Source organism: Peromyscus eremicus, chromosome 2 (assembly GCF_949786415.1).
Source record: "Peromyscus eremicus chromosome 2, PerEre_H2_v1, whole genome shotgun sequence".
Classification (NCBI taxonomy): Eukaryota; Metazoa; Chordata; class Mammalia; order Rodentia; family Cricetidae; genus Peromyscus; species Peromyscus eremicus.
In genome coordinates, this window is record NC_081417.1 from 65,255,546 (window position 1) to 65,268,377 (window position 12,832).

Sequence of the window (12,832 nt, forward strand, 5' to 3'; positions counted from 1 at the left end):
CTCACTCTAATCGTTTTTTCCCATCTCTGTGTGAATCTCTTTACAGTTTTTAGGTTTTTGTTTCTTTGTTTTTAATGTATTGCCAGGCGTAGTGGTGCACGCCTACAGTCCCAGCACTTGGGAGACAAAAGCAGGACAAGGACCATGTGTCAGCCTCGGGTATAGAGCAAATTCCCGGTTAGCCTGGGCTCCATGGGACCCCGTCTCAACAACAAAACCAAACTGAAGCGTTCTTTCTTCTTTACAAGACAGAATATCTATCCCATATGTTTCTGGGTACCAGCTTGATGCTATCCCTTCAAGGACTTGACTCCCCTTGGTGACATCCGCTCTGCCTTGCCTGCTCCCGTCAGTACCCGTCCAGGCCAGCCTGTTGTGGCCTCTTGGGAGCAGCAGTTCAGAATCAAGAAAGGGAAGAAAGACACTACTGCTTCTTCAGTGGTTTAGTGGAGAACAAGGTGTTTTTTGGACCCACTAGGCTGAGATGAAGGAGGAGAGATCTCTAGGGTCTCCGGACAGTCCCCAAATGAATGGGAAGGGGCTGGCTGCTGTGTGCCACTGCACTGTCTGCTTCCCAAGGGCACCTGGTACTTGTTAAGCTGGGTACCCTGGGGTGGAGCTACACTGGCCCAAAGGAAGGGCGAATTATTAGCTCATTTTCACAAAGACATCTGATAGTGAGTGCCTTTTCTTTTTTCATTTATGTGTGTATGTGTGCCTATATGTGTGTATACCGTGTGTGTGTGTGTGTGTGTGTGTGTGTGTGTGTGTGTGTGTGCCTGTGGAGGTCTATGGAGGCCAAAAGAAGGAGTTGGATTCCCTGGAGTTGGAAATACAAGTAGTGTGAGCTACCCAGTGTGGGCCAGAAACAAGCTCAGATCCTGGAAGAGCAGCAAGAGCTCTTGACTCCTGAGCTAGCTCTCCGGCCCCTGGACACCCTTCCTAGTCCACAGAGGATGCTGTGCAGGTGAGCGGTGGCTCTGGGAAGGGCAGTTTGGCCCACTTGGGACACTTCCCCCCAGGGGGCAGGTCTCAGGAGAATCATGATATTTGCTCACAAGGGGACAGAGCCGCCTCTCCCTTCTTGTTAATCGTCCATCTCAGTCGGGATGGGGTGGGCCCCTTGGGCTGCTCTAAGAGTGACAGCTCTCACTGCAAACATACTAGTGAGGCAGGCCACTGTCTTAGTTACTTTTTGTAATAAAATGCCATGACCAAGGCAACTTATGAAAGAAAGCATATAATGTGGGGCTTACTGTTATAGAGGGTTAGAGTTCATGACCATCATGGTGGAGAACATGGCATCAGGCAGGCAGGCATGGTGCTGGAGCAGTAGCTGAGAGATTACATCTAGATTCACAAGCATGAACAGAGACAGCTAACTGGGAATGGCATGGGCTTCTGAAACCTCAAAGCCCAGTGTTACACCTCCTCCAATGAGGCCACACCTCCTAATCCTTCCCAAATAGTTCCACCAACTAGGGACCAAGTATTCAAATATATGAAAGCACCACAGCCACCTTCTAGGGTCTTGGACCTTGATTCACCATGAAATTTTGTACAGCATGGTGAAGCAGCACATTCATTGGTCCTACAGTGACTATCTTCCCTGAGCACACCCCTAGAGGTGTCCTGTAGTCCTCAGCTACAGATTCCAGTGTTCTGTGTCCTCTAGTCACCCCAGCAGTGAGCTCAGCTGTAGGCAGCAAGCTCCTATCTGAAGAGAATGCCCCTGGGTAGTCACTCTAAGGTGACTTAGGGAATGTCTTCGTAATGTGATTTGGTTGCAGCCATCTCCCCTCCACACACAAGATAGAACCCTGCTACTCAGAGACACTCAGATCTGAATCCCATTATCAAGCTCTGCAACTTCATGCAGACATTTGGCCTCTCTGAACTTGGCTCACTTTAAAGTCATCTGTGAGATAGGGGGAAAGGTATTTGTCCTGTATCACTCAAGGAGCTGGAAAGAATGAGATGGGAGGACAGCTCTGACTCGGGGTGTTGACAACTGTAAAATTCCTTGGAAGGATAGAAGGTCTGAATGTAGTGCTGGAAGATGGTAGGAAGAAGGCTGGTGGTGTGAATTTGCCACCACCCAGTATATCCAGAGCAGAACTCCCTGTAGAAAAGGACCACGGGTAGTGGGAGAAATCACGTTAGGAACACAAGAGAGTAGTCACAGTCGCTAGGGCGTGCATTCCTGGGAGATGATCTCCCAAACAGCAAACTAGGAGAGTAAAGGGAATTTTACCAAGAGATAGAAAAGACAGCATAGAAGATGCCGAATCCATTCCCCTATGTTCAACACTGTCCCCCAAACACTGAAGAATCTATTACCAGAGGAATGAGATCAAAGTGTACCACGTGAAGGCCATAAAGACCTTGAGTAATTTTTTTTTTTTACTTGTGAGACTCATTCTCAACTCCATGCAAATGTCCTGATTTCTCCCTCTGTTTCCAAGTCATTAAGTCCATTGCATTAGCAAAATATTAGAATTCCAGTGTTATCAGTAGCATCAAGGAAAGAAATAGAAGCAGACAGGCTTATGTGAGAACGAAGGGAGCAATCCAGAAAGAAAATGTGTGCTCCAGACCCATAACAAAACAGAAGTGCCAGGAGACCATCGTTAGTGGGTGACTGCAGTAAGTGATTAGGAAGGTTTGGAGAGTGTAGAAGACGAGCAATCCATTAAGGAGGACATGGTGGCCAGGCATGGTGGCGCATGCCTTTCATCCCAGCACTCAGGAGGCAGAGGCAGGTGGAGCTCTGTGAGTTCGAGGCCAGCCTGGTCTGTAGAGCGAGTTCCAGGACAGTGAGGGCTACACAGAGAGACCCTGTGGTATCACTGTGACCAAAATGCCCAACAGAATCGGCAGAGGAAAGGAACTGTTAATTTTAACTCGTGGTCGCCTGGCCTCACATGTTTAGCAGAACAACATGGCTGTTCTGTTCATGGCAGCAGCGTGTGGTGGAGGACAGCTGTTTATACCTCAGTGGATCAGAAAACAGGGAGCATGTTGGAACCATGGGCCAGCCTACAGCATCCAAAGGCCACACCGAGGGACCTACTTTCTAAAGTCCTCAGTTCCCCTTAAACAGTACCATCAGCTGGGGAATCAGCATTCCAAGCGTGAGCCTGGAGGGAGGCATTCCCGTTCAAGCTGCACCACGAACTTCCTAGTCCAACTCAGCTCTTAGGACTTTATGACTAGATGCTTCATTCTCAATAAGTGAGCAAGGATGTCTGCACCTTCATTTTCAAATCTGGGGAGTAAGAACTGTTGCTTTTAATGCCAACATTTCTCCCTGTAGAGCAATAATTCCTTAGCCTCGGGCGGTCACGTGGTCTTCAGGACAGCTGCCTGGTTGGTTCCATCTGTAGAGCACAGCGGCACCTCTCCTTTGTGACTAGATAATGTTAACTCTAGAATCCAGATCTCAAAAATCAGTCAACAAAGGGCTCCCAGGGGCTCGACTGTCATCAGGTACTGTTCTTTCTCTTTACAGAGGAGAAGCTGTAGCCCAGAACTGTGGCCTTGCCATGTGGCAAAGAAAGGGGAACCAGAGTCAAGAACTCTGGCAGAGATGTCATAGAGGGGTGTTTCTTTGGTTGTTGTGACCACATTGGGCTCCTTATCCCTTATCCTTATGAGTGCAAGACACAGCTGTGCTCCGCTATGCCTGCATGGGATGGGGCTTACTTCCAATGGTCCCCTACAACACTCTTAACAGTTCATGGGACTTACTTCACCAGAGTCTGTTTTTTGTTTTTTGTTTTTTGTTTTTGTTTTTGTTTTTTACCCTTTTATCTCTTTGGTGGGGCCACCCAGCTCCCAGATAAATCACACGGAAACTTATTATTACTTATAAATGCTCAGCTTTAGCTTGGCTTGTTTCTAGCCAGCTTTTTTGTTGTTGTTGTTGTTTTTCGAGACAGGGTTTCCCTGTGTAGTTTTGGTGCCTGTCCTGGATCTCGCTCTGTAGACCAGGCTGGCCTTGAACTCACAGAGATCTGCCTGGCTCTGCCTCCCAAGTGCTGGGATTAAAGGCGTGAGCCACCACTGCTTGGCACTAGCCAGTTTCTCTTAGATTAATCTGTCTACCTTTTGCCTCTGAGCTTTTTTTTTGTTTGTTTTTTGTTTTGGTTTTTTGTTTTTGTTTTGTTTTTCAAGACAGGGTTTCTCTGTGTAGCTTTGGAGCCTGTCCTGGAACTCACTGTGTAGCCCAGGCTGGTCTCGAACTCACAGAGATCCGCCTGCCTCTGCCTCTCAAGTGCTGGGATTAAAGGCATGCACCACCACCACCCGGCTTTGCCTCTGAGCTTTTACCTTTCTCTATTTCTTTTTCTTTTTTTTTTTTTTTTTTTTGGTTTTTCGAGACAGGGTTTCTCTGTGTAGCTTTGTGCCTTTCCTGGGACTTACTTTGTAGCCCAGGCTGGCCTCGAACTCACAGAGATCCGCCTGGCTCTGCCTCCCGAGTGCTGGGATTAAAGGCGTGTGCCACTACCGCCCGGCTTTCTCTATTTCTGTATATCTTTTCTTTCCATCTTATTCCATGTCTGGCTGTGTGGCTGTGTGGCTGGCTCCTCCTTTTCTCGCTTCTTCATCTCTCTTCCCAGATTTCTCCTCCTATTTATTCTCTCTGCCTGCCAGCCCTGCCTATCCTTTCTCCTGCCTCGCTGTTGGTCATCCAGCTCTTTTTTAAACCAACCAGGTGTTTTAGACAGGCAAAGTAACACAGCTTTGCAGAGTTAAACAAATGCAACATAAAAGAATGCAACATATCTTTGCATCATTAAACAAATGTTCCACAGCATACACAAATGTAACATCTTAATATTCTAAAGAGTCCCAATGCAATTGTCTTTATTATACTTCCTCATTAAGAAGAATTTGAATATAAGCCACTATTGCATTCCTTATCCAGTATGGATCTATATTAAAATCATTGCACTTCAAAGGGCTTAGGTCCATGATGGGCACTCAGCCAGGCTGAAGGAGTGGACGGATGAACGACTGCTTGGAACCACTAAGGACTCATGCCATTTAGATGTGAAAGAGACCTGAAGATCACTGAACCCCACTTCTCCTTTCTGCTGAGTCCCCAGGCAGGAGAGGATTTATACAAGTAGAAGAACACTATGTCACCCCTCCTCTGTCCTGCTTCAAGCCCCAGTGATTTCTTTCACCCATCCTGCTTCTCACTATTTTGATATGAAGGCATTAAATTGCCAATATGCTTGCATTCTGGCACACAAACTAAACATTTATAATGTCTAATATAAAATACTACTCCATACAAAATGGAGGGGTCAGATTTTTGTTTTTGTTTTTTTAACCCTATGGGATTTGATCATTCTGAAGAATACTCTGTGTTCTAAATCACAATAGACAGTAAAACTGAAATTTGAAGCAGTAAATTATTCTATTTTGGGAACAATAGAGGTGTAGTCAGGAGGAGCTGGGCATTCTAAGAAGGGAGTTGTGTGGAAGAGCTCACTTTTAAGTCAGCTCTTAGGAGTATTTGAATGCAAAGAAGATTAGTACCGATAAAGGGAAGGTACAGGCACTTAGCAGATGACAAATGGCACGCTCACTGCCATTGAGAGAAGGAACTTTGAGCTGAAATGGTACTTATGGGAAATAAATTAAAATCTCAGATGTTTTAGTCAGGAAGTCTCATTAGGATGCAACACAGAGTCTCATTATGGGTTATTATATGGTGTGACTAAAAAAGGAGGGACATCTGAGCGGAACGAGGCTCGACCAAATAGCAGTCTCACTGCACCTGGTTCTGTATTAATACAGCAACACCTGGTGCTGACCTCCATCCACAATGACGCTTCGGGGTGACGAAGGCGAAGACCGAGTGATTTGTATTGGAATGACAGCTGTTAGGGTAAACCTCTCCTGAGAAGCTTACGTGCGTGTGTGTGTGTGTGTGTGTGTGTGTGTGTGTGTGTGTGTGTGTGTATACATACACATATATATGTATATATATATATATATATTTGCCAATTTATTCATTTACTCAGAAGCATTTGTGGCATAATAAAAAGACAAAACCCAGTAAGGCATTATCTTTTTCAAGAGGGTCCCAAGAAGACAGACACACTAGCAAACCACTGTAGTGAGTGCGTGCGTGCGTGTGTGTGTGTGTGTGTGTGTGTGTGTGTGTGTGTGTGTGTCTCGGGGGGAGGGGTGCTTTATCTGACAGATGTGGAAATTTATCAGATACACTGAGGGAGACTAGGAGGGCTTGAGGAAGCAGAAAATATTAAAGGATGAGTTTGTCTGTCAGGCAGGGTAGAGGTGGGAACTGAGGAAGCCTTCTAGTGGGTGGTGAGCGCTCACGCCAAGTCTTCAGTTGTGAGAAGTTCTGATGTGAGCCTCAAGGCAGCTGCTTTAACTGTAAGCAGGGAACTTACTCTCAGCCTCCTTCTCTGAGGTAAGCAGAGCAAGCACACTGCTATAAGCAGGTAACAGCCGATGGCTTAAGCATCACTAACAGTGCTGGCTAGCAGGCCATCCCCCTGCCCCAGAGCAGAATTTAGATCATTGCCAAGTTGCAGGTGTTCCTGTGATGCCCCCTTTCCTGAGGAAGAAGCCCAGAACTGAGGTTCTAGAACTTTCCCCAAAATTATACAGGCTAAAAAAGTCGCAGCATTGAGATTTGAACCCAGGTGCCTGGCTCTTAGTCTATATTTTTAGCACAAAGCGTGTGTCTTTTTTTTTTTTTTTTTTTGATATGGAATGCTTCATGAATTTTTGTGTCATTCTCTTGCAGGGACCATGCTAATCTTCTCTGTATCATTCCATTTTTTTAGTATATGTGAAGTTGAAGTGAGCACAAGTTTGTGTCTTTCATTTCATGATATAGCCTGGGAACATAGGTGTTTGGTGGGCAGGTGTGCAAGGAGTAGAGATGGGCCTTTAGCCATAGTAGGGCATTAAGACTTAATTGCCAGGCATGATGGTGCACACCTTTAACCACAGTACTTGGGAGGTAGAGGCAGGAGGATCTCTGGGTGTTCCAATCCAACCTGTCCTATATAGGTGAGCTCCAGGTAGAGAGACTGTATCTTTTAAAAAAAAAAAAGGAAGGAGCAGCAGAGGAATCTTCAGGAAAGGGACTTATCAGGTTGTGTTTCGAGACTGTGGCAGCGTAAGAAGGATGAAGGAGAAACTGGTGAGCCAGGAGGTATTACCACAACCCTGGTAGGAAGCAGTGAGACTGAGCTGGACAGAGCTCAATGGTGAAGAGTGTGTACTGCTCTTGCAGAGGACCTGAGTTCAGTTCCCAGCACCCATGTCAGGTGACTCACAACAGCCTGTTACTCCACCTCCAGGGATCTAATGCTTCTGGCCTCCATGGGCATCTACATTACATGTTCATATGCATGTGAGTGCACACACACACACACACACACACACACACACACACACACCATTGTCACGACTGTTTCTCTTTACTGCCAGCCCCCAAATAATGACACAGAGACTTCTTACCAATTATGAAAGCTCAGCCTTAGCTTAGGCTTGTCCACTAGCTCTAATAACTTAAATTAACCCATTTATATTAACCTAGATTTTGCCTTGTGCCTTTTACCTTTCTCTCATTCTGTATATCCAACTCCCATGTCTCATTGGCATGTCTCTGCACCTCAGCTTTGTCCTCTGACTTCCTCTCTGTGTCCCACTTATACTTCCTTCCTAGCTAGTGACCATTCAGTTTTTTAGTACACCAATCACAGCAATACATTTTCACCCAATGTACAAATATCCTACAACATTTCTCCCTTTTTGTCTAAATAAAGGAAAGATTTTAATTCTAACATAGTAAAACTATATACAATAAGAACAATTATCAGGTAAGAATTAGATTTACAATGTCCAGTCTTACCTGTATTTGGCAAATTCAGATAAAATATTCCATTATCTATCCTATCTTGGTGAATCCAAAGTTTTGTACCTAATTTACCTTTTATTCTAACTTGTATTACCAATCCAAAATTGTCATTTTAGACTTTAAAACATTTTCTTAGATAAACAAATTAAGCTTTTATGTCTCTCAACCCTATATAGTTTACATCTATTATGTAAGTTTCTTTTCTGAATTTGGTAGCAAGGAAAATTGTAACTATAACTATCTTGTCTTTAATTCCATCCTGGACTCGGAGAAGGATATATTACCTGAGTAAACAGGAAGTGCAGAGCAAACAACTTCCAAAACTATGTAAACAACAGAGACATCTGGCTGCCTGGACAGTCACTCAAGTTTCCTCTGTAGTATTGGGTCATCCATCTTTGGCCTACCGGTCTAGAATATCTGACAGATTTTTCTGTGAAGAAGGAATTTGAAGGACTGTCCTACCTTGTCTTGGCAAGGTTCAGCAGTCACTTTCTTTTGTGTCCAGCATGTCCAGTTTGTAGAGCATGCTGTCAGCAGCTGAGACAAGGGCAGTTTCTTGCCCAGTGGCTAATTTTGCCACAGTAAAAGCAAACTCCATATGGACGTTCTTTGATGCTCATCATCCTTTTTTTTGAAGTGAAATGGTGCTGCCAAGAGCAGGCATGTCTCACTGTCATAAAAGCCTTAGGTCATTAAACTTATTAAATGCCATATTATGTTGGTCTCTGAAGTATTTGCAGACCCTCTATCTATCTAAAATATATCTGTTTAACCTTGAAAGCATACCTAACATAACTACAAGTTTGATTATTATAGATGACTACTAACCTGTATTTCTTAATTACAGATTATATTTTTAAATGACCAGCATAGGTACAATACCTTAAACAAGAGTAGAAACATATATACACTATAAAAAAAACCCTTAAATTTGTATCAATATACAAAAATGCATACCAATGTAAAATATTTGAGACTAGTGGTTATTCAAAAGTAGACTCAACAATACACCTCTTTATCCCATCATTATATGCTATATGCCCCTTTTTCCCTTAAGAAATGATCATTGAATCCAACCTTTGTTGCTCAGTTTCCTCTCTTACCATGACCGGTAACAATTTTCAGCCAATCCCTGTAAACAATTACAAACATCCATACCCCACCAAATGACCACCCACTCCCACCTCTTGGGAATGTGGTCATCATGTTCCTATTGCCTGAGGGCAATGGCATCTTTAGGGGACCCTAAGAAAATGGGGATAATGGTCAAGTCTTGGGAAAACTAGCTGTATTATTTGTTGTTCAGTCTCTGCATGATGGTAAAGTGTAGAGCTTATCTGAAGTCTTGGCTGGATAGTCTGTGGGGCTGGACCATCTCAGCTAGCAGCCGTGAAGTTGTTCTGGATGTAGAATTTTGATGAAACTGCTATAGAGTCATTCTGAGAGGTTGGATCACTTGGACTACATGTCTTCATTGGTGTTCGGTCCTTTTTTCTTTTCTAAAAACATACAAACTTTTAAAGGTAACATATATATCTGTATTAACCCAAGTATGGAATGTTGGTTTGTACAAGTTAGCTAAATACTTTTTTTTTATATTTGAGCAGAAAAAAGGCATCTGTCAGCTTCATAAGTCTATTTGGACTGTATAACAAAACATCTCTCCATGCCATGTGAAAGGATAGTATTAATAATAAGTCATGAGGATTTTTAGCCAACAAGATTTATCTTGTCTCATCCAGTCTCAGAGCTGTTTGCAAGAGGGATCAGCATATACATCACCTATCTTGTAGTTTTTCTTAATTAATTTCTTTATGTCTGTAGAAAAGATTTTCAGGAGGTCTCCCTGATCAAATCTGGTCTCTATTAATTTTGAAGGAATCCACAGCTTCTCATTTCCTGTGGAAACAAAAGTACAGCTTCTTCCCCAATGCAACACATTTTCCATTCTGAATTTCCATTCTGAAGCCAAGACATCCCTAAAGTGTATAGGCTGGTTTAATTCAGCAGTCCCTCTTATAATCCAATGTCTCTCAGCAGTTGTCATTTTTTATTCATTAGCATTTAAAAAAATTAAATGCCAACAAAGCACCATACAGGTTCCAGTCACCCTGTGTATTTCCCATCTTTACATGGCTTTTTAAAAATACTCTTTTACGCCGGGCGGTGGTGGCGCACGCCTTTAGTCCCAGCACTCGGGAGGCAGAGCCAGGCGGATCTCTGTGAGTTCGAGGCCAGCCTGGGCTACCAAGTGAGTCCCAGGAAAGGCGCAAAGCTACACAGAGAAACCCTGTCTCGAAAAACCAAAAAAAAAAAAAAAAAAACTCTTTTACTCTCTTTTTAAAGACTTCACTTTATAAATTTTAAACTATTCTTTATGAGTGTCTATACACCTTTTCTTTTCTTTCTTCAGCACCTAAGCACATTTTTAAGCATACTACATCTGTTTAGAGGTTTTCTCAGTCTAGATCTGACTTTTTGTGCATCTGCAGCATTTTCTGACCATGAGGCAAATTTCATACTCCTCTGGCTGCTGGCCACGCCCCCTCTGTTCCCTGAGGGCCTAGCCTCATGTCATCAGATACTGGGTGGGAGCTGTGTTTACTGCTCCAGCTCTGGGAATTTGTTGAGTGTGAGCAGCAGGCATTTTTCCTAGTGTACCAGCTGTTCCGATACTCTGCTGCACAGCAGGGCCTTTTAAATGAGCTGCAGGGGCTCTGTATGCTTCGAGCACTGGGCTCTGCGTATGTGACCCACACTGGGCGCCAACTGTAATGAGTCTTTCTCTGTGCCACCAGCTCCCACATAATGACACGGAGACTTATTGTGAAAGCTCAGCCTTAGCTCAGGCTTTTTTTTTACTGGCTCTTCTAACTTAAATTAACCCACTTATATTAATCTACATTTTGCCTTGTAGCATTTTACTTTTCTTTCATTCTGTATGTCCGACTCCCTCCATGTCTCGTTGGCATCTCTCTGTGCTTGATTATCTCCTCCTACTTCCTCTCTCTGTGCCCAGAAGTCCCACCTATACCTCCCGCCTAGCTATTGGCCATTCAGTTTTTTTTACTACACCAATCACAGCAATACATTTTCACACAGTGTAGAATATCCCACAACACATAAATCTTAAAAAAAAATCCTATAGACTGCTGCAAGGGCGATAGATGAAGAGGAGGAGTGTGTAAAAGACATTAGGAGACAGGGTGGAATGGACCTAGTGGCCGCCAGGAATGAGGTTTGGTTTTTGGCTTTGGTGCCTGTAGGAAGATGGTGCCTGCACAAGTAGAGACAGAGAAACATAATTTAGGGGAAATATATACATTTGTTCCTGGCTCTGTTGAGCCTGGAACCCTGGAGGGGTATTCGGGAGGTGTTCAGGCATCATTTGTGTGTCTGGGTTTGGAGCACAAAAGAATGACTGGAGTTGAGTCACCAGTCCATAGAAGTCAGATGCAGAAAGACAATGTTTTCTCTTATATGTAATTTAGACTCCATATGTACACATATACTTGAAAATGGGAGACTATTTGGGAAGATAAAGAGAGCTGACTAGCCGGGCGGTGGTGACGCACGCCTTTAATCCCAGCACTCGGGAGGCAGAGCCAGGCCTCTCTGTGAGTTCAAGTCCAGCCTGGTCTCCAAAGCGAGTTCCAGGAAAGGTTCAAAGCTACACAGAGAAACCCTGTCTCTAAAAACCAAGAGAGAGAGAGAGAGAGAGAGAGAGAGAGAGAGAGAGAGAGAGAGCGCTGAATAGGAGGAAGGGGGACAGGAATGGGGTGGTAAATATGGCAGTACACCAGGTACTTGACTGAAATGTCATGATGAAGCCTGTCACTTTGTACAATAAATATGTTCTAATAAAATTAAGGAGAAGAATTGCTCCACAAGAGTGAAAAAAAAAAAAAAAAAAGACGTCAAGCAGGCAAAGAATGGAACTGTGGGATCTACCAGGCTGGCAGACGAAGGAGAACCAACCTAGGAGGCTGTCGGGGAAGAGCAGCCAGGATGGCAACCCACACAGAGTGGGGCTCTGAAGCCGAAGGTAGCCCTGCTGGGAGGACACCTCTGACCTCAGCAGCTAGGAAATTTGTGACGGATAGGATCAGACCTGACGGGAAAATTTTGTTCTTGTTGGACAACACGGCTGAGCTCTTGTTTTCCTGTCTGACACATGCCCTGTTTGATGTTTAATCTGTACTGTGGGCATAATTTAGTTATTGATCTTCATCTATGACATAGACATTCAATTAACTTTTTTTTTTTATAAATTGTAGGTTCACAGGCCATTGTGAAATATATTTAATTTTCTTAAAGCTGACTTTAAACGCAACATGGCTTCTGAATCTTCCATTTCTACCCACTTCCCCTAGAGGTGCTTACCCTGTCTGGAACAGACACAGGGAAGAGAGGCATCCACTCATGGAAACGGGTCTTCCAAAAATGGAGCCACTGGCGAGAGAGTGGCCTGGGTTTGGGACTGGAAGCTCGGGAGCTGGTGGGAGCTAGACTGGTTCCCAGGGTTCAAGGGCTGACCTGTAGCTTGCCCCACCTGACCTTGAATTAAGGATCCTGCCTGTCTCTGCTCCATTTGATTCCCAAAATGGCCAAAATTTGATAATCTGGTGGCACCCCTTCCATCCCCAAAATCCGTTCCATGAACCGGTGCCATTAATAACACAACATTATTACTATTGGCCAGGAATAGCCTCCTCTAACTCTTCAGTTCAGCTCCACTCCTGCCCCTGTTTCTGTGAAATCTGCGACGTCCTGGGGTCTTCATTCTGGTCCTCTGCCTGGAAAGCCTTTTCCACATTCTTTTTTCTTTTTCTTTCTTTCTTTTTTCCCGAGACAGGGTTTTGGTGCTTGTCCTGGATCTCGCGCTGTAGACCAGGCTGGCCTCGAACTCACAGAGAT

The 12,832-nt window shown here is 44.2% G+C and overlaps 1 non-coding gene across 1 annotated transcript; it reads right to left on the bottom strand.

Moving 5' to 3' along the window:
• Window positions 1-6,745: 6,745 nt before the first annotated feature.
• LOC131905361 (U6 spliceosomal RNA) lies at window positions 6,746-6,856 on the bottom strand. Its single transcript, XR_009377892.1, has one exon. It is a non-coding gene; the product is annotated as a U6 spliceosomal RNA (small nuclear RNA).
• Window positions 6,857-12,832: the final 5,976 nt, after the last annotated feature.